The 25,955-nt window shown below is 36.4% G+C and overlaps 1 non-coding gene and 1 pseudogene across 1 annotated transcript; one reads left to right on the top strand and one right to left on the bottom strand.

Moving 5' to 3' along the window:
• LOC133052600 (actin-related protein T2-like) lies at positions 1-24,472 on the top strand (annotated as a pseudogene).
• On the bottom strand, positions 2,448-2,519 carry TRNAC-GCA (transfer RNA cysteine (anticodon GCA)). Its single transcript has one exon. It is a non-coding gene; the product is annotated as a tRNA-Cys (tRNA).
• Positions 24,473-25,955: the final 1,483 nt, after the last annotated feature.

The following is a 25,955-nucleotide window of genomic DNA, read 5'->3' as shown; positions in this document are numbered from 1 at the left end:
ATGGCCAAGATTGTTTCTAGCAGTATATTAATTAATTACAAGGTGTGAAAAATCCAAATGTCTATCAACTAACAAATGGATAAACAAAATGTGCTATATCCAAACAATGGGTGAACCTTGAAAACAATATGTAAAATAAATGACACCAAGCACAAAAAGCCGCAAGTTTATGCTTCCATTTATAAGAAATGTACAAAAGTGGCAAATTCATAAAGACAGAAAATGTATTAGTAGTTGCTTACGGTTGAGGGGGAATGGTTTCAATACAGGGTGTTGGCCAAGGGTATGACATTCTTTCTGAGGTGATGAGAATAGTCTAAATTTTTATCTGTGATGTTTGTACATATCAGCAAATATACTAAACACTGTGGTATACATTTTCTTCTATTTTATTTTTGATTAATTTCATTGGAGTATAGTTGCTTTAAATTGTTGTGTTAGTTTCTGCTGTACAGCAAAGTGAATCATCTATTTGTATACATATATCCCTTCTTTTTTGGATTTCCTTTCCATTTATATCACCACAGAACGTTGGTAGAGTTCTCTGTGCTATATACTAGGTTCTCATTAGCTATCTGTTTCATACATAGTAGTGTGTATATGTCAATCCCAATCTCCCAGTTCATCCCATTGCTCCTTCCCCCTCTAGTATCCATGTTTTCAGTGGGTGAATTATACGGGATGTGAAATTTATTTCAATAAATAAGTTTTAAAAATAATTGTAAGGATGGAGAAAAAGACAAATGTACTCAGTACCTATTGGACTTAGTTGCAGGCATCCCCCTGAGATATAGACCTATATCTGGTGCTTAGTTTCTCCCATGCCCAAGGGAAAGGCATTTTAATCATTTTAGAAACAGTGACTAAATGGAGCAGAGAAATCAGTTATCTTGACAAATCCATGGCTTGGTAGTTTCACTTGGTTCTAAAGCCAGGTCTCTGTTTCATGTTCACAGACTTATCAAAGCTGTTCATAGGTACAATTTGCCTTCCTCTGCTTCATTCTTTACCAAACAGGGAAGGTTTGTGGCTCAGAGACCCCAGGCTTAAATACCCTGTGATATTCTCTGAGGACAATTGTTACCTTGGCTAGGTTATCACACAGTGGGTAATTATCACTGAAATCACCTCAGCAAGCCCTGGGATGACTGAAAGGGGAAAAGATTCATGGGTTGAGGACTCTATGCACTGGCAACAGCCTTCTAGCTCCACTTGAGTGATAACTTGAGAACTTGGGAATCCTGTGGCTGTTTTAATTCCAAGCAGTGCCTATTGTCTCACCAAATGGCTAAGTGTTCTTAATTTTGTTGAGGTTTGAAAGAGCATACTGTTGACGTGTTCAAACCATATGTATTAGATATTCCAGCCTATAATTTTTGACAATGGATTGGGACTCTCCAAAGTAGGCCAGTCTGGAGAGACTGGATGCCATTATCTCCTCAGCTCTCTGGTGGGGCATCCTAAATTTAAAATCTCTTTGACAAGAGATAATCAGAAAAAGTACTTTGTAGGGGAAGAAGGCTTGTGGAAATATGAAACCTTGCATTTGTACTACCCTATTGAACTTGAACTGGTAAGGGGATGAAATGACATGAAGAAACCCTGGAAGTAACGTTTTGAGTGGAAACTGGAAGTAAAACCCTTTCAATGACTGTGATCATGACTGAGCCCTCCTTGAATCCAAGGGAGACTCAGGAGAAGACAACAGAAATGAAGTTTGAGATCTTCAATGTGCCTGCCTTCTACCTGTCCAACCACATGGTTGTAGCACTCTATGCCTCTGCCTCTGTCACAGGCCTAGTGGTGGACAGTGGGGATGGGATCATTTGCACTGTCCCTATCTTTGAGGGTTACTCCCTGCCTCATGCTGTCACCAAGCTCTACATAGCAGGGAAGAACATCACAGAGCACCTCACCAGACTCCTTACTTGTTCATTGTTGTTGTTGTTCAGTCACTAAGTCATGTCCGACTCTTTGTGACTCCATGAACTGCAGCACGCCAGGCTTCCCTGTCCTTCACTATCTCCAGGAATTTGCTCAAACTCATATCCATTGAGTCCTCTTGCCCTCAAACCTTACCAGCATCGGAATATTTTCCAGTGACTCGGCGCTTTGCATCAGGTGTCCAAAATATTGGAGCTTCAGCTTCAGCATCAGTCCTTCCAGTGAATATTCAGGGTTGATTTCCTTTAGGATTGCTTGGTTTGATCTCCTTGCTGTCCAAGGGACTCTCAAGAGTCTTCTCCAGCACCAGTTTGAAAGCATCAATTCTTTGGTACTTGCCTTCTTTATAGTCCAACTCTCACATCTATACATGAAAGTGAAAGTGAAGTTGCTCAGTCGTGTCTGACTCTTTGCATGGACTGTAGCCCGCCAGGCTCCTCCATCCATGGGATTTTCCAGTCAAGAATACTGAAGTAGATTGCCATTTCCTTCTCCAGGGGATCTTCCCAACCCAGGGATCGAACCTGGGTCTCCTGCATTGCAGGCAGACGCTTTACCATCTGAGCCACCAGGGAAGCCATACACCAGGGAAGTCATCCACACATGACTACTGGAAAAATCATAGCTTTGGCTATATGGACCTTTGTTGACAAAGTGATGTCTGTGCTTTTCAATACACTGTCTAGTCTTGTCTTAACTATTATTCCAAGGAGCAAGTGTCTTTTAATTTCATGGCTGCAATCACAGTTCACACTGATTTTGGAATCCAAAAAAAGGAAATCTGACACTGTTTTCCCCATCTATTTGCCATGAAGTGATGGGATTCGCTGCCATGATCTTCCTTTTTTGAATGTTGAGTTTTAAGAGTTTTAAGCCAGCTTTTTCAATCTCCTCTTTCACTTTCATCAAGGGGCTCTTTAGCTCTTCTCTTTCTACCATTAAAGTGGTATCATCTGCATATCTGAGGTTGTTGATATTTCTCTTGGAAATCTTGATTCCAGCTTATGATTCATCCAGCATTTTCCAGGATGTACTCTGCATATAAGTTAAATACGCAGGGTGACAATATACAGCCTTATGTACTCCTTTCTCAATATGGAACCAGTCCATTGTTCTATGTCTGGTTCTAAATATTTTTTCTTGACTTATGTACAGGTTTCTCAGGATAAAGGTAAGATGGTCTGGTATTACCGTCTTTTTAAGAATTTTCCAATTTATTGTGATCCACACAAAGGTTGTAGCATAGTCAATGAAGCAGAGATAGATGTTTTTTGGAATTCCTGTGCTTTCCCTACAATCCAACAAAAATTGACAATTTGATCTCTGGTTCCTCTGACTTTTCTAAATCCAGCTTGTATATCTGGAAGTTCTTGGTTCACATACATTTGAAGCCTAAATTGAAGAATTTTGAGAGTTACTTTGCTAGTGAAATAGGCACAATTTTACAGTACTTTGCACATTATTTAGCATGGTACTTTTTTGGGAATTGGAATAAAAACTGACTCCTGTGGCCACAGCTGAATTTTCTAAATTTACTGCATATTGAGTGCAGCACTTTAACAGCCTTATCTCTTAGGATTTTGAAAGCTTAGCTGGAATTCCATCACCTCCACTGGCTTTGTTTTTAGCAATGCTTCCTTAGGTCCACTTAACTTCATACTCCAGGATATCTGGCTCTAGATGAGTGACCACACCATCATTTTTACCAGGATAATTATCATCTTTTCTGTGTAGTTTTTCTGTGTATTCTTGAAACCTTTTCTTCATATCTTCTGCTTCTGTTAGGTCCCTACCGTTTCTGTCCTTTATTGTGCCTATCTTTGCATGAAATGTTCCCTTGATATCTCCAATTTTCTCAAAAAGATCGTTACTCTTTCCCATTCTATTACTTTTCTCTATTTCTTTGCATTGTTCACTTAAGAAGGCTTTATTATCTCTCCTTGCTGTTCTCTGGAACTCTGATTTTAGTTGGTACATCTTTCCCTTTCTCCCTTATCTTTCACTTCTCTTCTTTTCTCAAAATTTGTAAGGCCTCCTCAGACACCATTTTGCTTTCTTTCCTTTCTTTTTCTTTGTGATGGTTTTGGTCACCACTTCCTGTACAATGTTCTGAACCTCCATCCATAGTTCTTTAGGCACTGTTTCTACCAGATCTAATCCCTTGAATATATTCAGCACCTCTACTGTATAATCATAAGAAATTTGATTTAGGTCATACCTGAATGGCCTAGTGGTTTTCCCTACTTTTTTCAATTTAAACCTGAATTTTGCAATAAGGGATCATGATCTGAGGCATAGTCAGCTCCCAGTTATGTTTTTGCTGACTGTGTAGAGCTTCTCCATCTTTGGCTGCAAAGTATATACTCAATCTCATTACATTATTAACCATCTGGTGATGTCCATATGTAGAATTATCTCCTGTGTTGTTGGAAGAGGGTGTTTGCTATGATCAGTGCATTCTCTTAACAAAACTCTGTGAGTTTGTGCCTTGCTTCATTTTGTATTCCAAGGCAAAATTTGCCTGTTTTTCCAGGTATCTCTTGACTTCTTACTTTCACATTCCAGTCTCCTATGATGAAAACGACATCTTTTTTGTTGTTGTTGGTATTAGTTCTAGAAGGTCTTATAGGTCTTCATAGAATTGATCAGCTTCAGCTTCTTCAGCAATAGTGGTTGGGGCATAGACTTGGCTTACTGTGATGTTGAATGGTTTGTCTTGGAAATGAAATGAGATAATTCTGTCATTTTTGAGATTGCACCCAAGTACTGCATTTCAGACTCTTCTGTTGACTATTAAACCTACTCCATCTCTTCTAAGGGATTTTTGCCACAGTGGTAAATATGGTCCTCTGAATTAAACTCACCCATTCCAATCAATTTTATTTATTTATTTTTTTATTAGTTGGAGGCTAATTACTTCACAACATTTCAGTGGGTTTTGTCATACATTGATATGAATCAGCTATAGAGTTACACATATTCGCCATCCCGATCCCCCCTCCCATCTCCCTCTCCACCCGATTCCTCTGGGTCTTCCCAGTACACCAGGCCCGAGCACTTGTCTCATGCATCCCACCTGGGCTAGTGATCTGTTTCACCATAGATAGTATACATGCTGTTCTTTTGAAATATCCCACCCTCACATTCTCCCACAGAGTTCAAAAGTCTGTCCTGTATTTCTGTGTCTCTTTTTCTGTTTTGCATATAGGGTTATCATTACCATCTTTCTAAATTCCATATATATGTGTTAGTATGCTGTAATGTTCTTTATCTTTCTGGCTTACTTCACTCTGTATAAGGGGCTCCAGCTTCATCCATCTCATTAGGACTGGTTCAAATGAATTCTTTTTAATGGCTGAGTAATATTCCATGGTGTATATGTACCACAGCTTCCTTATCCATTCATCTGCTGATGGGCATCTAGGTTGCTTCCATGTCCTGGCTATTATAAACAGTGCTGCAATGAACATTGGGGTGCACGTGTCTCTTTCAGATCTGGTTTCCTCAGTGTGTATGCCCAGAAGTGGGATTGCTGGGTCATATGGCAGTTCTGTTTCCAGTTTTTTAAGAAATCTCCACACTGTTTTCCATAGCGGCTGTACTAGTTTGCATTCCCACCAACAGTGTAAGAGGGTTCCCTTTTCTCCACACCCTCTCCAGCATTTATTGCTTGTAGACTTTTGGATAGCAGCCATCCTGACTGGCATGTAATGGTACCTCATTGTGGTTTTGATTTGCATTTCTCTAATAATGAGTGATGTTGAGCATCTTTTCATGTGTTTGTTAGCCATCTGTATGTCTTCTTTGGAGAAATGTCTGTTTAGTTCTTTGGCCCATTTTTTGATTGGGTCATTTATTTTTCTGGAATTGAGCTGCAGGAGTTGCTTGTGTATTTTTGAGATTAATCCTTTGTCTGTTTCTTCATTTGCTATTATTTTCTCCCAATCTGAGGGCTGTCTTTTCACTTTACTTATAGTTTCCTTTGTAGTGCAAAAGCTTTTAAGTTTCATTAGGTCCCATTTGTTTAGTTTTGCTTTTATTTCCAATATTCTGGGAGGTGGGTCATAGAGGATCTTGCTGTGGTTTATGTCGGAGAGTGTTTTGCCTATGTTCTCCTCTAGGAGTTTTATAGTTTCTGGTCTTACATTTAGATCTTTAATCCATTTTGAGTTTATTTTTGTGTATGGTGTTAGAAAGTGTTCTAGTTTCATTCTTTCACAAGTGGTTGACCAGTTTTCCCAGCACCACTTGTTAAAGAGGTTGTCTTTTTTCCATTGTATATCCTTGCCTCCTTTGTCAAAGATAAGGTGTTCATAGGTTCGTGGATTTATCTCTGGGCTTTCTATTTTGTTCCATTGATCTATATTTCTGTCTTTGTGCCAGTACCATACTGTCTTGATGACTGTGGCTTTGTAGTAGAGTCTGAAGTCAGGCAGGTTGATTCCTCCAGTTCCATTCTTCTTTCTCAAGATTACTTTGGCTATTCGAGGTTTTTTGTATTTCCATACAAATTGTGAAATTCTTTGGTCTAGTTCTGTGAAAAATACCGTTGGTAGCTTGATAGGGATTGCATTGAATCTATAGATTGCTTTGGGTAGAATAGCCATTTTGACAATATTGATTCTTCCAATCCATGAACACGGTATGTTTCTCCATCTGTTTGTGTCCTCTTTGATTTCTTTCATCAGTGTTTTATAGTTTTCTATGTATAGGTCTTTTGTTTCTTTAGGTAGATATACTCCTAAGTATCTTATTCTTTTTGTTGCAGTGGTGAATGGTATTGTTTCCTTAATTTCTCTTTCTCTTTTTTCATTGTTAGTATATAGCTATGGTCTCTTTAGTTTCTTTTGCGTTTATTTCTGCCCTGATTTTTAAGATTTCTTTCCTTCTGCTAACCCTGGGGTTCTTCATTTCTTCCTTCTCTAATTGCTTTAGGTGTATAGTTAGGTTATTTATTTGGCTTTTTTCTTGTTTCCAATTTTAGTTCACTGATTCCTAAGATGTTGATATTCACTTTTGCCATCTCCTGCTTGATCATGTCTTATTTACCTTGGTTCATGGACCTAACATTCCAGGTTCCTATGCAATTGTTATTTTTAGCATCGAAATTCATTTTCACCATCAGACATCCATGACTAAGGAATGTTTCCTCTTTGGCCCAGCTCGTTCATTCTTTCTGGAGCCATTTCTCCACTCTTCCCCAATGGCATATTGGACACATACCAACCTGGGGAGTTCATCTTCCACTGTCATATCTTTTTGCCTTTTCATGCTGTTCATGGGGTTCTTAAGACAAGAATACTGGAGTGGTTTGCCATTACCTTCTTCAGTGAACCACATTTTGACAGAACTCTCCACCCGTCCAACTGTGTGACCCTACTCAGCATGACTCATAGCCTCATTGAGTTATACAAGCCCCTTTGCCATAACAAGGCTGTGATCCATGAAGGTGTATAGTATACAGTATACTCATATAATCAATAGTAATAATAATGTGATATGGTATACTTGGTAGCCAAGATGGTGGTATAGGAAGACCCTGATTTCACCTCCTGCCATTGTCTTCCTAACATTACAACTATTTATAGAGCAGCCATCAATGAGACTGACATGAAGACTAGCAGAAAATATTTCCCACACCTAAAGATATAAGGAATGAACCCCAACAAGTCAGGTAGGAGGAATAGAGACACAGTATAATCTTGACCCATACCCCTGGCTTGGTGATACACAAATGGGAGGATGATTACAATCACGAAGTTTCTCCCTAAGAAATGCGTATTCCAAGCCCCACACTGGGCTCTCCAGCCCAGGCATTTTACACTGGAAAGGTGAGCCCCTACATTGCCTGGCTTTAGAAGGCCAGAAGGACTTATTTTGGGGAGAGTGAGAGGGTTGTAGGATACAGAGTCCTACCTTAAAGGGAGTGGACAAACCCTCAATCCCCAAGGCCCAGATCAGACTATAATTTGAATCAAACCCACTGGCTGACCTTGGACAGACTCCTGGAGATATGGAAGCCAACTGGAACTCCCCATGTGGTACAAACACTGGTATCTGCCATTTATCAAAGTTTAGTTAGTATTAGTCACTTAGTTGTGGCTGACTCTGTGACCCCATGGAGTGTAGCCCGCCAGGCTCCTCTGTCCATGGGATTTCCCAGGCAAGAAAACTGGAGTGAGTTGCCATTCTCTTCTCCAGGGGATCTTCCCAACCCAGGGATTGAACCTGGATATCCCCTATTGCAGGAAGATTCTTTACCCCCTGAGCTACCAGGGAAGCCACTATGAAAGTTTATTCTTTCATAGACAGTGTCAAAGACGCTGGTGCTATAAAGTACCATTTTGGAGTCTTCCCTCTAGCCTATTACTGCCAGGGGCTTACCTGCCCACCAGTAGTCTGGCAATAATCCTAGGATCCTTTGGACTTGCAGGGATTTGGCCCTGCCAATCAACAAATTGGCATGAGACTCAGTGTCCCTGGACTCTGTAGCCAGCCACCCTAAGATGTGTTTCACAAGACAAGCAGGTTGGCGCCAGTTCTACGGATAGAATATTCTAAAGTAAAATTGAAGTTCAGTGTTTCCTTACTAATTTTATGTCTGAATGATCTATTCATTGTTGAGAGGGGTATTTAAGTCCCCTACTATTACTGTATTATTTTTCTATTACTCCATTTCTATTAGTATTTTTTAATATATTGAATATATTTATTAACACTGAGTACACATGTATTTACAACTATTATATCCCCTTTGTGAATCTACCCCTTTACCATAATATAATGATCATTTTTTCTCTTGTTTTAATTTTTGACTTGAGGTCTATTCTGACTGACATAAATATAGCTACCCTTGCTGTCTTTTTGTTTCTATTTACTTTGATTATTTTTTGCATCCCTTTACTTTGAGCCACTGTGTGTCATAAAAACACATCCTCAGTATTAATATTCTACCACTTCATATAAAAGTTAAAATCCTTGTATTAGTATAGTCCCATTTACTCCACTGGTTGTTTTCCTATCATTTAGTTTCCAACATTTCTGGTGTTTTTAAGTCCTTCATGTAGATCTAAAGTTCCAAATGATGTAATTGTCCACCAGCCTGAAAAACTCCCTGTCACAATTACTACTGAGGATGCTGTGTTAAGATAAGAATACACATTTTAATCCCAGGATAAACTAACAAAAATGCTGAAAAATAGAGGCAATAAGCCAACATAAAAAGTAAAATTGAGTACTGAAAAGAGTTTAAATCACCTAAACCAAAGTGGTAAAAAGGTAGACAAAAATGGGAAAAACACCAAATATATGTAATATACAAATATGTTACATTTTAAGTTATAGATAAGTATAAGTTTAATTATATACAACTATATATTATAATTTATAAGGTAGTGTGAATAAGTTCTTATGTATCAATAATTTCTTTAAATGTAAATTTTTGAATTCTCCAATCAAAGGCATAGAATGGCTGAAATAATTAAAAAAAAATAAGGCCTAACTATATGCTGTCTATAAGAGACTCACTGTCTGACTCTTTGCAACCCCATGGTCTGCAGCATGCCAGGCTTCCCTGTCCTTCAAAAACATTTTCTCCACCTTCTATATTTAGGTTGTTTCATACATTTGTAAGAGATTGCTTTGTTACATTCTGAAGTCCCATAGTCTCCTAAGTATTTTTTTAAAAATGTACATCAATATTTAAATCATTAAGTGTATTGAATTATAAAATTCCATGGACTTTGAACCATTATTGGAAATTGATTAACCATAGATATATGGCTTTATTTCTAGATTTCCTCTTGCATTCCGTTGTTCTGTATGTCTATTTCTATGCCAGTACCATACTGTTTTGATTACTGTAGTTTTGTCAAAGACTATAAAACGTAAGTTCTTCAACTTCTATGAAAATATTGGCCTCTAAATTAAATTAGCAAGTGTTCCTTACTCATCTGTTTTTGGAAAAGTATGAGTAAAATTGGTGTTAATTTCTTCTTAAGTGTCTGATAGAAATTCAACAATGAAACCATATGTTTCATGGATATTTTGTTGGATTTTTTGAATTAATAAAGTATTTTAGAGCAATTTTATGTTCATAGCAAAATAAGTGGAAATTAAAGACAGTTTTCATATATTCCCTGTCTCCCAAACTTCACTCAAACACAGCCTCTCCAACTATTGATACTCTGCACAACAATGGTATATTTGCTATAATCAGTGAACCTACATTGAAATGTTATTGTCTGTCAAAGTCCATAATTTACATAAAGTTTCACTCAGTGTACATTCTATGAATTTTTACAAATATATAGATAAATATCAACCATTTTAATGTCACACAGAATATTTTCAGTGCCCTAAAAACTTCTATGATCTGTCTATTCATTCCTCCACCCCCACTAACTCCTCGGAACTACTAGTCTTTTTACTTCCTTCATAGTTTGCCTTTTTTAGAATGTTGTATATTTGGAATCATATACGATGAAATCTTTTCAAATTACTTCTTCCAGTTAGTAATGTGTATTTATTTTCTTCATGTCTTTTCATTGGTTGAGAACTCATTTCTTTTTTAGCACTGAATACTACTTCATTTTCTGAGTATAGCACAGCTTATCCATTCACCTGCTGAAAGATATCTTGATTGCTCATATGTTTAGGCTGTTATGAATTAAGCTTTTGTAAACATTCATGTGCAGGCTTTTGTGTGGTCATAAGTTATCTACTCCTTTAGGTAAATACCGGGGAGTGAGATTGCTGGATATTATGCTAAGAATATGTTGATTTTGTAAAAACCTAATATTTTGCATTTGTACAAGTAACAAATGAGAGTTCTGTTGGTCCATGTTCTCCCCAGATTTGACCTTGTCAGTATTTTTATTTTGGCCCTTCTGATAGGCATGCAGGAGTATCTCATTGTTGCTTTAATGTGTGTACTCTGGATGACTTATATAGGGAGCATCATTTCATATGGTTATTTGGCATCTATATATATTTAATCAGGTGTGTCTCTCAGGTATTTGCCCTTTTTTAAATTTAGTTGTTTGTTTTCTTATTGCTAAGTTATTTGCACATCTTGGATAATAGTCATTATCAGATATGTTTTTTGCAAATATTTTCTACCTGTCTGTGGTATGTCTTCTCATTCTCTTGACATTGTCTTTCACAGAATAAAAGTTTTAACATTAATGAAGCCCAGCTTTAATTATTTTTTTGGTGAATCTTGTCTTTGATGTCGTTTCTAAAAGTCATTGCTAAAACATGGATTTGTGAATTTTCAAGCTTTCATTCTATTATTGATATTTTTGTTTTGTTCTATTGTTTCTGGAAAGAACACTTTATATGATTTCAAACTCTAAAATTTAATCAGAGTCATTATTTTTTGCCTAATACGTGGTCAAGTAGAATATCCCAGGTGAATTTGAGAACAATGTTTGTTCTGCTTTTTGACTGTCAACAGTTTGATCATAATGTATCTTGTTGTGAACCTCTGTGTTTATCTTACATGGAGTTCACAAAATTTCTCAAATGTATGTTTGTCATTGTTCAGTTGCTAAGTCTTGTCTGACTCTTTTGCAACCCCATGGACTGTGGCCTGCCAGGCTCCTCTGACTATGGGATTTCTCAGGCAAGAATACTGGAGTGGGTTGCCATTTCCTTCTCCAGGGGATCTTCCCGACACAGGAATCAAACCTATTTCTCCTGCATTGGCAGGCAGATTCTTTACCACTGAGCCACCAGGTAATTTTATCATATTTGGAAGATTTTGGTCATTATTTCCTCAAACAGCTTTTCTGACCCTCTTTCCTGTCATATACTGCCCCCCCACCTTTTTTCTTTTTGGTTGTCTAACTGGACAATTTAAATTAACCTAACTGCATGCTCACTGATTCTTTTTTTCCCTTCATTATCAAATATGCTGTTAAGCCATTTATTGATTTTTTTTTAATTCAGGTATTTTAACTTTCATTGCCAAAATTTCATTAAGTTTGAATTTTACCTTTGTTTACATTCTCTGTTTGCTGACACATTATTTTGCTAATTTCTTTTACTTCATCCATGATTTTCTTTTGTTCTAGCATAAAAGTGTTTATTAAAGGTTTTGTCTAGTAATTCCAGTGTCTGTGTTTCATTATGCACAGTTGCTCTTAATTTCTTCTCTAAATGAGACATACATCCTCATTTCTTTGCATGCCTCATAAATTTTTGTTCACAAGCAGGAAATTTGAAAACTGTAATGTAGTAATCCTGAAAATCAGATACTCCCTCCTCCTCTGGACTATTGTATTTCCTTGCTGTAGGTGGTGGTTGTTGTTCAGTCGCTCAGTTGTGTCTGACTCTTTGCAACCACATGCGCAGCAGCACATCAGGTTTCCCTGTCCTTCATTGACTCCTGGAGTTTGCTCAAATTCTTGTCCATTGAATTGGTGATGCCATCCTACTATCACATCCTCTGCTATCCCCTTCTTCTCCTGCCTTTCCCAGCATGAGGGTCTCTTCCAATACTTAATTTTATAGTGGCTTTTCTCGACTACTTTTTTTAAAAAAAGCTATATTCTTTATTGTATACATTCTCTGAAGTCTCTGTTCCTTTAACTATAGTCAGTTAATGGTATGGTAAAGAATTCTTTAAATATATGAAGTCAACAAAAAGAAAGTATCTTGAAAATGCTTTTCAATCTCTGAAGGTTGGCTCTCTATTGGAGCAAAGCCCCAATACATAGCCAAGTCCATTACAATTCTGCCTTAGTATTCCCTTCTGGCTCGTGGTGATCCTCAAAAAAAGCTAGAGGTTAAAGTTTAGGGTCTTCTCAGTTCTTTTTGATGTGTGCCTTGCCATGAGTATGTGTATGACTTTCTAGATACTTTGTTATATCAGGAGCTTTCAAGCCCTTATTCCCCAAAGTGACATTCTCCTCAGTTTTTCTACCAAGAGTTTTGGTGTATCTGTTGCTTGTCTCAACTCTGATATCATGCTCCAGGCATCACTAGCTTTTTTTTTTTTTAATCTCCTTTTCACTATTTTTGATGAACATACTCTGTTTAGCTAATTTTCTGCCATGAGAAAGTTTTGACTTAGGTGAAACAAAAGCAAGCATCTTGTATCACTCCTTGAGGAAAACCACAAATAGGTGAATCAGAAAACACAATTACTTGAAAACAAGGTCCACTCTGGTACCTCATGAAACAGGTAACCTTTCCTGGGAATATAAACCGCCACCTTCAAGACAAGTTCTACACCAGGAATAGGATTGGGCAAAGCTAAATTAACACAAAGCTTTACTGCTCACTTCAAGACACCTTTAACTTGATTCAGTGTCTATTTGGAAGATGTAATCCTTTGACTGTTTTTCAGTGTTTCTTTTTTTTCCCAGTTTTATTTATATTTATTTATTTTTCATTTATTTTTATTAGTTGGAGGCTAATTACTTTACAATATTGTAGTGGTTTTTGCCATACATTGACATGAATCAGCCATGGATCTACATGTGTTCCCCATCCTGATCCGCCCTCCCACCTCCCTCCCCATCTGGGTCTTCCCAGTGCACCAGCCCTAAGCACTTGTCTCATGCATCCAACCTGGGCTGGTTCAGTGTTTCAACAAAATTGATTCTGACAGTTTTTGCTCATTTGTTTTCAGTGTTTCTGTGGTGAGATAGGTACTTGGAATCTGTTACCTGCCATTTTTGCTTACATTAGTGTTATAGTATTTTCATTTATAGCATTGATTTTTATTATTTCTAAGAGCTTCCTTCTCTTTGCTTTCATCTTTCATCTGTTCTTGCCTGTTGCCTATTTTTCATTAGCATTTTAACATAATAATCATAATTCTTTTAAATCTTCTTTCTAATAATTACCAGGTCTGTATATATCTGAGTTGGTTCTCCTATTTGCTTTGTCTCTTCAGATATATTGTGCTTTTTCTTCCTTTTGTTATGGCTTGTAATGTTCTTGTTGAAAGCCATACAAAATAATATCAATAGTAGGAGCTGAGGTGACTAGGCTTGTAGTGCAAAGATTTATGTTAATATGGTTAGGAGCTGAATTATGTTTGATACTTGCTGTATCTGTAGATGACAGAGAATTTAAATTCCTCTTGGGTCCCTGTTTTTGCCTTCTTTCATGATTTTTAGCTACCCTGAGGACTTCTCTTATTGGAGCATTTGCATCTAGTAGATCTTTGATCTCTAACCCACTATAATATACTCCAGCCTATTGGTGTGGTGAGAAGATGTGGAGGAGGGAAGCTTTCCATTATCATATGCTAAATCTCAGGTTTTAGTGGGTGTGTCTCTGGACTGTGAATCTCACAAGTGTGTCTTCAGAGATATGACTCTCCCCACTTTGATGAGACAAGAAACTAGAGAAAAATGAGGTGGGAATAATGGTCTTCCCTCCTTTGGAATGAGGTTTTTTCCCTGTAGAGTTGTTCTTTGCTTTAAAAAAAAAGTTTTATGAAATATTTTACAAGGATTGTTCTTTCCATCCCTCTGCCAGATACAAGAGAGGGAAATCTTTCTTAGATCTTTACTGTGAGAACCTGGTGATATTCCTTGAGGTAAAACCCACCAAAACTTGAGAGTCCCTTAAGGCCCTAACAATTGCAATTTAAACTTTTTTTTTCATGATAATTTACATTGAGCCTTCAACAATCTGTAAAAATGACCATTTAGGTGTTCCAAAAAGTGTATACCTCCTGTAGCTTCTGCCTCAGGTAGGCAGATGTCAGTTGCAACTCTCTGGATATTTCTGTTTCTCCAGATTTGTAGTGATGGTTTGTCCTGCAAACTCAGTTCTTTGGTAGGGTCAAGAACACTCACTTATTTTCAGTTTGTTTTGTTTTTTTCTTGTTTCAAGGACTGGAGCGGTTATTTTAAAGCTCTTTACATAGCAGAGGTGAGACCAAAAAGTATATACATATATACACACACACACACATACACAAACACACACACACACACACACACACACACACATATACACATACTGTCTTTCTTCTCTGTTCACATTTGTTAGACCACTTGAGATTTTACTGCAAGTCAGTGTGGTTATGTTAATTATTTAATCTCAGGGATGTCAGTTCAGTGATACATATTTCCAATTCCTGAAAATAGTTGTCTCATATTTTGTCCACGTGCATAGTTGTTCAAAGTGAATGGGGAAAGGGAGTCAAGTTTGGACCTCTTATCCCATCATGAGCAGAACATATTTTCTTTGTTGAAATAACATCTTAATTGCTTCTATTACATTAATTTTTCCCCTACTTCTCCTCTCTCTATTCTAAAAAAATAGGAGGGCTCAACACCCTCTTACTGTCTACAGTATCTACTTGATTGATCTTATCCATTCATCTGGCTTTAAATGCAACTTATATGCTATAGACTATGAAATTTTGGGCTTCCCTAGTGGCTCAGACAGTAAAGATTCTGCCTGAAATGTGGGAGATCAGTCCCTAGGTCAGGAAGAAACCCTGGAGAAGGGAATGGCAACCCACTCCAGTATTATAGCCTGGGAAATCCCATGGACAGAGAAGCCTGGTGGGCTATAGTCCATGGGGTCACAAAGAGTTGGACATGACTGAGTGACTAACACTTTCACTTTACTTCATGACATTTTACCTCAAGTCAAGGTATCTTCAGAGTTCCAGATTTGCATATACAACTATTTCATATTATTATATGGAAGTCTCAAAATAGCAAATATCATGTACCCAGATTCTCAAGCTCTAGCTTAGCTTTAATAATCCCCTAATATTTCCTACATCAGTAATAATTCATCTATCTCTCCAGTTGCTTAAGCATCAAATTAGCAAGTTATTCTCATTACCTCCTTTACCTCACCTTTTACATCCAAATTATTATCAAGTCCTAGAAGTTCTGATAGTATAATATACTAATCTTCTTTAACTCATCCCCCTTATTTCTAGACTGGATTGTACAAGATTTCTATCAAATTTCTCTGATGTCTTTACCCTCTATTAATGCCTCTGCTCTCAGTACAAACTGACACTAAGTTGGATTATATATTTCCACCTTTCTAAAATGCTCTAGTAATTTCCTATTACACTTAGGATAAAATCTATAATCCTTATCATGTTCCACAAGACCATGTGAGAGCTGTCCTTTTATAGCTCTTTTTTTTTAACCTCATCTACTTCTACTTTTTCCCTTCATTTACTTCATTTGCTTTGAGCTGGGAAATTAACAACTAAGCAGATATGGGAAGGCCACTAACAGTATCTATTGTCATTACTCTGAGAAAGTCTTCCATGTGAATCTTTATCCTATTAGATTATAAGATGATCATTGTACTCACTATATCTAGACAAATGTCTGGCACCTAGTTAGAACACAAGGCATATTTTTGCATGAATAAAGAGAAAATTCTCATTTCAGTATATAATGAAGAGCTAATAAAATTTTATCTACAGGTGTATATAATCATGCTACTACTTCTATAATTTATCAATGATCACAGCTAGTGGAAATCAGTATGTATGGCAAGATAGCATTGCTGGAGAGGAAGAATTAATATATTGATTGATGTATATTATTTTATTATCTTAAAAATCAAGTTTAAATAAAACATAAAAATAGGATTTGAATATGATATGACTTAGATAAGTATAAAAAATAAGACAATTTCAAGGAATGAATATAAGCTAATAATATGCAAATATTTTGAAGTATGTGATATAGAAGTCAAGAAAACAGATCAAGTCCTTATTCTCTTAGAGGTTATGTTATAGAGGAAAGAAAGACTAATAAACAAAATTGTAGGTTGTATGGTGATCAATTGTCCTGGATTTCCTGGGGCTGAGGGGATTCCCTATATATGAGGCTTTTCAGCAAAACTCAGAAAGTTTCAGGCAAATTATAGAGTTGGCTACCCTATGTGGTGATAAGTGCCATGGAAGAGAAATCATAGAGCTTTCTCTGTTATACTGAGTGATGAAGATATACTCTATGAAAAAGAAGTATTTAAGTCATTATATGAAAAAAATAATGAAGTGTGCATAAAGATATATTTTATATATTTGCATATTTGAGAATATGTAAATACATATGTGTGTATTTGTGTATCATGAAACAGAAGTTAGACTATACAGTAAAGAATTATATCTGTTAAATATTATCAGACCAAGAAAGATCACCAGGAATAAAGGACCCAGTTTTGATAACATACTTTTTTTTTTACTATAGTTATATAATTGTGCATCCATCACCATTAATCCCAGATTATTTCATCATTTTACAAATAAATAAATCTTATAGCAATTAGTGGGGCTTCCATGGTGGCTCAGCAGTAAAGAATCCGTCTACAAATCCAGGATACATGGGTTCAAGCCCTGGGTCGGGAAGATCCCCTGGAGAAGGAAATGGCAACCCACTCCAGTATTCTTGCCTGGGAAATCCCATGGACAGAGGAGCCTGGCAGGATATAGCTCATGGGGTTCCAAAGAGTTAGACATGACTTGGCAACTAAAGAACAACAACACAGCAACAACATAGTAACATCCCCTTCTTCATTTAACTAATGTCATATTAATTGAATCATACAATATGTGGCCTTTGGTTTCTCCTACTTTTAATATCATGATAATACTTCATTAATTATTGTGGCTGAATATCCAGAATTGATTTGTCCATTTTTTTCAGTTGACCAACACTTGGGTTATTTTCACATTTCAGATATTGCAAATAATAAATAATGTTGCTGGGAACATTTATGTGTAACATTCATGTAGATATATATCTTCATTTCTCCTAGTTCTATACTTAATAGTTGAAATGCTGGGTCATCTGATAACTGTGTTTCACCTTGTGGGGAATTGTGAGACTATTTTACAAAGTGGTTGTAACATTTTACATTCTAAATAGCAATGCATGATAGCTCTGATTTCTCCACATTCTTGCCAACATTCGTTATTTCCTATCTTTTGAACTATAGATATTGTAGTGGGCATGAAATGGCACATCACTGTGGCTTTGATTTGCAGTTCCTTAATTGGCACCCCACTCCAATACTCTTGCTTGGAAAATCCCATGGACGGAGGAGCCTGGTGGGCTGCAGTCCATGGGGTCGCTAAGGGTCGGACACAACTGAGCAACTTCACTTTCACTTTTCACTTTCATGCATTGGAGAAGGAAATGGCAACCCACTCCAGTGTTCTTGCCTGGAGAATCCCAGGGACGGGGGACCCTGGTGGGCTGCCGTCAATGGGGTCATACAAAGTCGGACACGACTGATGTGACTTAGCAGCAGCAGCAATGATTAGTGATGTTAAACATCTTATATGCTTATTGGTCATTCATATATAATCTTTGGACAAATGCCTATGTAAATCATTTCCCATATTCATTACACCTGTTTTTTTCATCTAAGAATATATTATAATTTCAGCTCTTTTACTTGAGTCTTTGATGTGTTTTGACTTAATTTTTGTGTGATTGGGAGTAGGTGGTTGAATGTCATTCATTTGGATGTGTATGTGCAGTTATCCCAGCTTTATCTTTTGAAAATACTATTCTTTTTTAAATTAAATTTTTATTTGAAGACTAATATATGTTCACATGCAGTTGTAAAAAATAATACAAAGAGATTCCATGTAGTTTTTGCCTAGTCTTAGCACAATGGTAACATCTTGCAACACTGCAGTACAATATTACAACCAGGGTATTAACATCGATACAGTCAAGACAAAGAATGTTTCCACCACCATAAAGATCCCTTATCTTGCCATTTTATCACCCCCACACTTCACTATTCCATTTATCCCCTCCTGACTTCCTGGTAACCATCAATCTGTTCTCCATTTTGATAATTTTGTCATTAAAGTATCTTTTATTCATGTAATAATATTGTATGTAAAATTCTAGTATATGTATATTTTAACTTACTATGATTCTCTGAAGATTAACAGTTTACATCAGTAGTTCATTCCTTTTTATTGTGAAGCAATTTTTAATGATATGGATGTAACAGAATTCATCCATTGAAGGACATCCGAGTTCTTTCTAGTTTTGACTATTAGGAATTATGCTCCTCTAAGCATTTATATACAGACATTTTGTGTCAAAGTTAGTTTTTATTTCTCTGGGATAAATGCCAAGGAGTGCAATGGTTGTATGGTAAAGTCATGTTTAGGTTTTTAAGTAATGGCTTTTTCCCAGAGTGGCCGTACCATATTACATTTCCAACAGAAATTTATGAGTTATCTAGTTGTTTTGCATCTATGTTAGCATTTGGCATTGCCAGTATTTTTTATTTAAGTCATTTGATAAGTTTATATCATTGTGGTTTAATTAACATTTCCCTAATGAATAATAATATTAAATATTTTTATTTCCTCACCTGCTATCTATATATAGAGGTACAATGGAGGTAATATTATATTAATTTTAGATTTATAACATGATTCAATATTTGTGTATATTGCAAAATGGTAACCTCAATAAATCCAGTTAACATATACATAGTTATACTATTTTTTCTTGTGATAAGAACCTTTAAGATCTACCTTATTATCAACTCTCAAGTATGCAATACACTATTATTGCAGTCACCACAGTGCACATTACACTCTCATGATGTATTCATTTTATAACTTGAAGTGTATACCTTTTAACCTCCTTCACCCATTTGACCCACTCCCAACCTGCAATTTCTGAGAACTACCAACTTGTTTCTGTATCTACAATCTCTCTTTTGTTTAGATCTACATATCAGTAAGATCATGCAGTATTTGTCTTTATCTGTCCAACTTATTTCACTTAGCATAGTGTCCTAAAAGTTTATAAATTATGTAGCAAATGGCAAGATTTCTTTCTTTTTATGACTTAATAATATTCCAGTGTGTGTGTGTGTGTGCGTGCATGCATACCATGTTTTCTTTATCCTTTATTTAATGATAGACATGGTTTTTTACATATCTTGGCTCTTGTAAACAGTGTCTCATGGAAGAAGGGAGTGCATATATCTTTCCAAGGTAATATTTTTGTTTTCTTGTGATAAATACTCAGAAGTGAATTTGGCAGGTCATATAATAGTTCTATTTTTAATTTTTAGAGGTACTTCCATGGTGTTTTCCATAGTTACTGCACTCATCACTGCACCATTTTCAAAACTCAATTGACTAAAAATGTATATACTTAATTCTAAGTTATAATTCTATTCTACTTATGTATATAGACATAGGCAAGTGATACACTGTCCTGATTATAGTATCTTAGTAGTAATTTTTAAATCAGGAAGTCTTAGTCATCCAATTTTTTTTCTTTTTCAAGCCTGGTTTGGCTATTCTCAGCTTCTTGCATTCCAATAAGAATTTTAGAATTGATTTATCAGTTGCTGTAACAAGCTGAGATTTTGTTAATAATTGTGATGAATCTGTAAATTAATCTGGGAAGTATTATCATTTTGACAATATTAAGCCTTATAATTAATGATTTGGGAATGAATTCAATTTTATTAGCTTTTATCCAATTTTTTTTTGTTTGTGTGTGTGTGTGTGTGTGTTTTGGTATAGAAGTCATAAATATTTTGCTACATTTATTCCTAAGTATTCTCTTTGATGCTATTTTAGGTGAAATATTTTAAATGTTATAGTGTTCATTTCAATTGCATAGAGATATAGTTGAGAGGGTAACATCTAAAAGGCAGTTGAATAGGAAGGAAGCCTTGGACCTTTGCTCCCCATGTGGATACACCAATTCAACAAGAATACATAGACAAATTCATCAGAAATTCAGAATCTAGTTGAAAGGATGCTGCATCTGAAGTAAGCATGAAACTAGCTACATTGAAGCTGGTAGGGAAAATGCAGGATGCCCTCTCATTGGAATTCTTGCCTCTGGTATAGTGCCATAAGATTGGAAGGAAACCCTCAGCTTTTGGTTTCTTCCTGGAGGAGGATATATTTGCCCACATGTCCAACATTCAAACTTGGGATTCTAAAAGTACTGGTTTCTGTCTTAACCTGTCTCACTGGTCCCATTGAGAACATAGGCAGTCATTTGGGCTAGAACACAAGTACTTATCATAGGCCCTTCTTCTAGCTCTGCACAGAATGAATAGATAAAACATCAGATTCTGTTTCTATCTGGTGAAGCGAAAAATTGGATCACACATCCAGTTCTAGAGGCTACCTAGGGGATTGGATTTTGTCTCACCCATCTCAGACCACTGATAAGATCGAACTACTTTACATGGCAGGGAGGTCACTAAGAACAGTGATGGCAATTTGAACCAGTACAAAGTTTTGAGAGGCTCCTTGAATCTCTGACCAGAATTTCTGGTGACAGAAATTTAATTGGTGACAGTCTCCTGTACAAGGTCGATCTGTGAACACTTGGGAGAACTGGGTGTTTTCTTCAGTACACAGGTATCAACAAAAAGAATGACGGAAAACTAATAAATGTGGAATGTACGTCCCAAAAAAACAAATAAAGTTAATCTCCAGAAACAGAACCTAATGATATGAATATATAGGACTTATGAGGCAGAGAACTCAAAATAACAATAAAATACACAGTATAAAAAGATGTAAAATGTGAAATCAAATGCATAGTATGTGGGGAGGAAACAAAAGGTAGAATTTTTGCATGTAAGCGAAGTTAAGTTTTTATTAGCTTAAAATAGACTACTATATCAATAAGATGTTTCAAGCAAGCCTCAGGGTAACCAAAATAAATAAGTAAATAAACCTATATCAGATGAATTCAAAATAAAGAGAAGTGAATAAAAGTATACCAATATGGAACAAAGGAACAGAGCAAGAGAGGATAATAGAGACAAAGAAATGTTAAAACATCCAGAAACCCATTAACAATGTGGCAATAATAAGTCCTGACCTAATAGCAATTACTTTAAATGTAAACAAATTAAATTACACAATAAAAAGGCATAATGTGGCTGAATGAATAAAATAAAATAAGACCCAACTATATGATGCCTATATGATCAATAACCTCGGATATGCAGATGACACCACCCTTATGGCAGAAAGTGAAGGAGAACTAAAGAGCATCTTGATGAAAGTGAAAGAGGAGAGTGAAACAGTTAGCTTAAAGCTCAACATTCAGAAAACTAAGATCATGGCATGTGGTCCCATCGCTTCATGGCAAATAGATGGAAACAGTGGAAACACTGGCTGACTTTATTTTCTTGGGCTCCAAAATCACTGCAGATGGTGACTGCAGCCATGAAATTAAAAGATGCTTACTCCTTAGAAGGAAAGTTATGACCAACCTAGATGGCATATTAAAAAGCAAAGACATTACTTTGTCAATGAAGGTCCATCTAGTCAAGGTTTTTCCAGTAGTCATGTATGGATGTGAGAGTTGGACTATAAAAAAAAAAAACTGAATGCAGAAGAATTGATGCTTTTGAACTGTGGTGTTGAAGAAGATTCTTGAAAGTCCCTTGGACTGCAAGGAGATCCAACCAGTCCATCCTAAAGGAGATCAGTCTAAAGGAGATCATCCTAAAGGAGAACACCTAAAGGTGTTCATTGGAGGGACTGATGCTGAAGCTGAAACTCCAATACTTTGGCCACCTGATGCGAAGAGCTGACTCATTTGAAAAAGACCCTGATGCTGGGAAAGATTGAAGGTGGGAGAAGAAGGGGACAACAGAAGATGAGATGGTTGGATGGCATCACCAACTCAATGGACAGGAGTTTGGGTAAACTCCAGGAGTTGGTGATGGACAGGGAGGCCTGGCATGCTGCAGTCCATAGGGCTGCAGAGAGTAGGACACGACTGAGCGACTGAACTGACTGATATGATGCCTACATGACTCACTTCAACATTAAGGGCACAGATAAGTGTTAAGTGAAGGGATCACAAAACAAGTCTTAGAAAGTTTGAAAAGGACTCCAAATAGCCACAGCAATCTTCAGGAAGAAAAATAAAGTTGGAGGTATCACACATTTTGATTTCAAAATTTATTAAAAGGCTACAGTAATAAAACAGCATGATATTGGCATGAAGACAGACAGAGACCAATGGAACAGATTAGAAAAAACATAAATAAATCCACATATATGTGATCAACTGATCTCTGACAAAGGTGCCAAGATTACATGATGTAGAAAGGATTTTCTCTTCAACAAAGGGTGCTGCAACAACTAGATATCCACATATGAAAGATTGAAACTGAATCTTTATCTTACTTATACACAAAAAAGTTAATTCAATATGGATTACATTGTTAAAAGACCTAAAACTGTAAAACTCCTAGAAGAACATGCAGGAAAAAGCTTCATGTTATTGCTCTGGGCAATGATTTTTTGGATATGACACTAAAATCACAGGCAAAAAAAAAAAAAAATAAGTACGAATATACCAAACTGAATGATTCTGCACAGCAAAGGACATATCAACAGAATGAAAAGGAAAGCTATGGGATAGGAGACAACATTTTCAAACCATATATCTGATAATGTGTTAATCTCCAAAACATATAAGGAATTCCCACAATGTATTAGCAAAAAAGCAAATAGCCTGATTAAAAAATGGGTAAAGGGCTTAAATAGACATATCTCCAAAGAAGACACAGAAATGGTCAACAGGTATATGAAAACATGCTCAATGTAACTAATCATCAGGCCAATACAAGTCAAAACCACAAGGAGAGATTACCTCACAATTAGGATGTCTATAATCAAAAAGAAAATACAGGTTAACAAGTGTTAATAAAAATGTGGGAAAACTGGAACTTTCTACATTTTTGATGGGAATATGAAATGGTGCGGCTGTGATGGAAACAGTATGGAGTTTCCTCAAAATATTGAAACTGTAGCTACCATATGATACATTTTCCCACTTCTGAGTATTTACCCAAAATAATTTAGAATTTGGAAGAGGTATTTATGCTCTCATGTTTATTGCAGCATTATTCATAATTTTCAAGGTTTGGAAAAAACCTAAATCCCTATCAGTAGATGAGTAGATAGAGAAAATCGATATACCAACACAATAAATATTTTTCAGCTAAAATGAATGAAATGTTGGCATATGTGACAGCATGGATGAATCTTGCAGAGGTAATGCTAAGTAAAATAAGCCAGTCACAAAAGGAACATTATTACATAATTCTAATTACATGAGGTATCTAAAATAGTACAACTCATAGGAGCAGGAAGTGGAATGGTGGTTGCCAAGGGTTGGAAGTAGGGGCAAATTGTAATTTACTCTTCAACAGATTTAAAGTTTCAGGATTTCCACTGGCCTAAAAATCCTCTGTGCTCTGCCTAGTCATACCTCCTCCACCTCACGCCCACACCACTGGAAACCACTGATTTTTTATTTTTTCTGTCTCATAATCTTGCCTTTTCCAGAATGTCATATAGTTGGAATCATACAATATGTAGCCTTTTCAGATTGGCTTTTTCATTTACAAGATGCACTTAAGTTTTCTCCATGTCTTTTCGTGACTTGACAGATTTTTTTTTTTTTTTTTTTTTTTTTTAGCGTTGAAAACTATTCCATTGATTGAATGTAACATACTCTATCCAGTCACCTACTGAAGAACATCTTGGTTGTTTACACATTTTGGCAGTTATAAATAAAGTTGCTATAAACATCCATGCTGTCTGATAGCTATTTATTCCCAGAGAACTTTTATAATTTGAGTCAGTTCTCTCAATCCCTGATGCTGCTTTATCACAAGCATATGCAACATTCTAAATCTTCTATTGTCATTTCAACAATCTTCACAGCATTTCCCACAGGAATTCCACATCAAGACAACAGTTTCTTTGCCTATCCATAAGAAGCACCTTCTTGTCTCTTAAAGTTTTATCATGAGGTTAGAGCAACTCAGTCATCTCTTCAGACTGCAATTCTAATTCTAGTATGCTTTCTACTTCTACCATATCTGGAGTTACATCCTCCATTGAAGTCTTGAATCCCTCAAAGTCATCCATGAGGTTTGGAATCAACTTCTTCCAAACTCCTGTTAATGTTAATATTTTGATCCTTTCCTATGAATCACAAATTTTCTTAATGGCACCTAGAGTGGTGAATCTTTTCCCAACGGTTTTCAGTGTACTTTGCCCAGACCCATCAGAGGGACCCCTATCTATGGCAGCTATAGACTTGCAAAATGTATTTCTTTCTTTCTTTTTTTTTTTTTGCAAAATGTATTTCTTAAGTGATAAAGACTTGAAAGTCAAAATAACTCCTTCATCCATGGCCTGCAGAATGGATGTTATGTTAGCAGGTATGAAAATAACATTAATCCTGTTGTACATCTCGATCAGAGCTCTTGGGTGACCAGGTGCATTATCCATGAGCTGTAGTATTTTTAAAGTTTTTTTTTTTTTTCTGAGCAGCAGATCTCAATGGTGGGCTTAAAATATTCATTAAACCATGTTGTAAACAGATGTGCTATCACCCAGACTCTGTTGTTTCATAGAGCACAGGCAGAGTGGATTTAGCATAATTCTTAAGGGCCTTGAAATTTTCTAAATGGTAAATGAGCTTTGGCTTCACCTTAAAGTCACCAGCTGCATTACTGCTGCTGCTAAGTCGCTTCAGTCGTGTCCGACTCTGTGTGACCCCACAGACAGCAGCCCGCCAGGCTCCTCTGTCCACAGAATTCTCTAGGTAAGAACACTGGAGTGGGTTGCCATTTCCTTCTCCGCACCAGCTGCATTAACCCCTAACAAAAGAATCAGCTTGTATTTTCAAACTTTAAAGCTAGCACTGACTTCTCTCTTGCTATGAGTCCTAGCTGACATCTTCTGATTGAAGGCTGTTTTACCTCCATTGAAAATCTACTAAAAGGATTTTTAGTATAGCTACCTTCATCATCTTAGCTAGGTATTCTAGATAACTTGCTTCAGTTTCTGTATCAGCATTTGCTGCTTAACCTGTACTTTGTTGTGATGGAGATGGCCTCTTTCCTTAAATCTTATGAGCACTTTTCTATTTCCTTCAAGAATTTTTCCTTTGCACTCAAAACTTGGCTGTTTGGTGCCAGAAGCCTAACTTTCAGCCTATCCCAGC

Source organism: Dama dama, chromosome X (assembly GCF_033118175.1).
Source record: "Dama dama isolate Ldn47 chromosome X, ASM3311817v1, whole genome shotgun sequence".
Classification (NCBI taxonomy): Eukaryota; Metazoa; Chordata; class Mammalia; order Artiodactyla; family Cervidae; genus Dama; species Dama dama.
This window is presented reverse-complemented; position numbering and strand designations above follow the sequence as displayed.